Source organism: Penaeus japonicus, unplaced genomic scaffold (genome assembly GCF_977035675.1).
Source record: "Penaeus japonicus unplaced genomic scaffold, GWHDUDI00000001_assembly GWHDUDI00000010, whole genome shotgun sequence".
Lineage (NCBI taxonomy): Eukaryota > Metazoa > Arthropoda > Malacostraca > Decapoda > Penaeidae > Penaeus > Penaeus japonicus.
In genome coordinates, this window is record NW_028234412.1 from 13,127,163 (window position 1) to 13,130,720 (window position 3,558).

The 3,558-nt window shown below is 34.7% G+C and overlaps 1 protein-coding gene across 1 annotated transcript in view; it reads left to right on the forward strand.

Moving 5' to 3' along the window:
* Positions 1-2,701: 2,701 nt before the first annotated feature.
* LOC122245741 (transmembrane channel-like protein 7) overlaps positions 2,702-3,558 on the forward strand; it is a 12,347-nt gene continuing 11,490 nt past the window's right edge. The window contains exon 1 of the mRNA XM_086540773.1: positions 2,702-2,800. The gene's annotated coding sequence lies outside the window, so the exon portion shown is untranslated. The remainder of the gene's footprint in view (positions 2,801-3,558) is intronic.

Here is a 3,558-nt window from a genome sequence, read left to right on the forward strand (position 1 = left end):
CTCCTTGGTTTTCGCTTGGCCACCGGTGTCAGGCCAACGAAGGTCATCTGTCCATTGGTTATCTGGAGTCGTAAGGCGCTCTTGTGAGATGGCACCAGACCACAAAGTCAATGTTGCATGTGTATTGCTGAATTTTTTTTTCTAGATCTCTAACTTTTACTGCGCTATAGTGATGTGTCTGGGAGATCTGGTTGGACAGAAAAGTTCGCCCCAAGATGGCCAATCACAAAGCTGCCCTTGACTACCCAGTTCCCACGACCAGGATGGCTCTTATGTATCGTAGTGGACCAACGACTGCCGAGAATTCTTCCATATCGGTATAATTCTGAATCGAATGAGTTTTATGTACATCTAGTGATTAGTATGAGATTGTCGTGTGGTTAATGATAATATAAACATATGGATTTTTTTTCCTATCCATGTTACCTATTTGTATAATATTGTGGGGATGTAAAACACACACACATACATACACACACACACACTCTCTCTCTCTCTCTCTCTCTCTCTCTCTCTGTCTCTCTCTCTCTCTCTCTCTCTCTCTCTCTCTCTCTCTCTCTCTCTCTCTCTCTCTCTCTCTCTCTCTCTCTCTCTCTCTCTCTCTCTCTCTCTCTCTCTCTCTCTCTCTCTCTCTCTCTCTCTCTCTCTCTCTCTCTCTCTCTCTCTCCTCTCTCTCGCTCTCTCTCTCTCTCTCTCTCTCTCTCTCTCTCTCTCTCTCTCTCACACACACACATTCCTAAATGCCGCACTCTTAGACCTCTCCTCAAGGGCGACTTTTCCCGGCAAACTTTGATCGATGAGACGGCAAAAATGGAGGCTCTGCGATCAGAACTTCATAATGACCAAGTCTTGCTGGACGGGACATGAAGTATAAATTTTGTCTATTGTCATCTTGAACCCGGCAAACTTATTAATTTTTTTTCAGCTTTCATTTGAAATTTAGTATCATTCCTGGTAAACAAAGGCGTATGAAATATACAATTCTATTGAAGAATCGAAGGAACGAAAATGAATGGAAAAGTTTAAACTATTTCAAAACTTTTGATGTATTTATGAATTACCTCTCTGTTCTATGCATACAATAAATAAATGAATATATATATATATATATATATATATATATATATATATATATATATATATATGATATATTTTCCTTGAAAAAATGCAACAATATCTGCATGATGGGTCACCTGCAACTATAAAAACAAGAATAAGAGGCTTGAACACGGCGCTGCTGGGAACCCCAAACGTCCCTGCTACGTTAAAAAAAGCCTCAACACGTTTGATTTGTCTTTAGAAATGAGGGATCTCTTTTAACGAAACACGAATATTACTATGAAAACTTATGTTAACCATTTACTAATATATTTGATTTAACCTATTTCTCTACACACACATACACACACATCATATACTGTGTGTATGTGTAATGTAATGGAATGTATATACATGCGTACATACGCAATATCGCCTCACAATACTCGTTCACACAGACCTTACAAGCCTCCCATAACCAACACACAACCAGCATACTTGCTAATCTACTTGGCTCCCCCTTCTTCTTTCCCGCGTGTGTAATGGACCCAGGGTATTATGAACCGAGAGCGAGATCCTCACATTGGACGAGTCTCCCCGTGAAACTACGAACTAGAAGAGAAAACGAAAGACCAGTATTTGAGGAGTAACTAAATGTTTATGGAATTTACTACTGACACAGTTGCTGACTCCAAGCCCTTTTGGGAGAAATGAATATATATAAACATCTTATCAGTCATGAAATGTTGAAAAACGTATGCATGATAGGTCTATTATATCTCGAAGGACACCTAAGGATGCATGATTTTTCATTGCGGTTGACTTTTGAGTAAATAGTTAATGTCTCTTAATAATACTGTTTTTTCACTAAAGCTACATCAGAGAAAAAAGGTAAGAGAGAAATGTAGACAATGTAAAAATACTGCGTCGCGGGCTTGACTAAAACTCAAAAGATGCTGAAGGGTGACGAAGTACATTTTTTTTATTGCAGTATAGCAATTCGTTATTGTTTTGCAACTTACCAACGGAAGGCATCGGGCGTCAAGAGTTTATTTCTACTGATAACAACTACTTTATAATGTTGCAACTTATCATAGCACTAAACACGTACTACAGTATTTGGTCCTACACTGAATTTTGTGTCCCTACCAATGAGTGATCATAGAAAGTAAACTTTGATAATCTTTTATAAAAACGTCGTCTCTTTATACCTCAGATGCATAAGGGAGGGAAATTACAACAGTTGGTAACACAATATCTAAAGTTATGATAATAATGATAATACTGGTAATTGTAACGACAATATTACATGGTGGTAAAGGTGATGATAGTTAACATTTTGATACTATTATCAATAATGATGAAGATCGGTAGCATTATTATGATTCTGATTATCATATGAGATAATAATGTGAAACAATTCTGTACTCGATATCATTTTAGCTAATCAGCATATTTTTGACAAAATTAGAAACCAAGTGAATCAAGCATGTTTATATTCCGAAGACATTCCATTAAACACAATTACATATTATCTGTTTGCACCCACTATCGGGCACAAGGAGTGAAAAAAAACATAAGCTTTCTTCCTAGACACCACTCTCGTTTTGCATTTTTTCCGTAGCAATGAGATAATAATTTCCTGTTCTTGATAAGACTAGCTACTAAACGCACGTAGCCAGGCTTGTTCAGTCTCATTTCAGTGTCGTGAGAAGTTGCACGCCATGGCTTGTGTTTAGGGAAAATTGCTGGTGATTTTGGTGTAAGTAAAACGGATTTCTTTTTTGTTGTTAGATATATACGCGTTTTTATCTACGAATATGTAGGCACATATGTATGTATTTGGGTGTAATAAATGTATATGCATATGTGTATGTATGTTTATGTAGTGGTATATTCATTATCAATAACTTTATAATCATAATGATAGAAGGAATGATAATAATAACAATGATGATAAGGATAATGATAATAATTTATAGTATATTGTGTTTATCACCACCATCATCCTTATATATAAATATATAGATAAATAAATAAATATATATGTATATATATATATATATATATATACATACATACAAATATATATATATATATATATATATATATATATATATATATATATATATATATATATATATATATATATATATATATATATATAAACGGCGATGATGATAATGGTGGCGATGTTATCGTTATTGATTATAATGAAATACTAACAACAATAAAAACATTTGTGGTAATGATGATAATAACAATTATGTTACTGATGGTGGGATGGTGATAATCATAGTAACGGTATTAGTAATATTGTGAACAAATATAATAAAAATGATCATATCATCCAAATGATGCCATCAACAATACTTATACTACTGCAACTACTACTTCCAACAATCAAAATAAGAGAAGATAATAACAAAAATCACAATAAAAATACTGAAAATGATAACTCCAACACCCTGAGTCAGCGTCGCCGGACATACATTAACCCAATCATCGAGGTAAGAACAC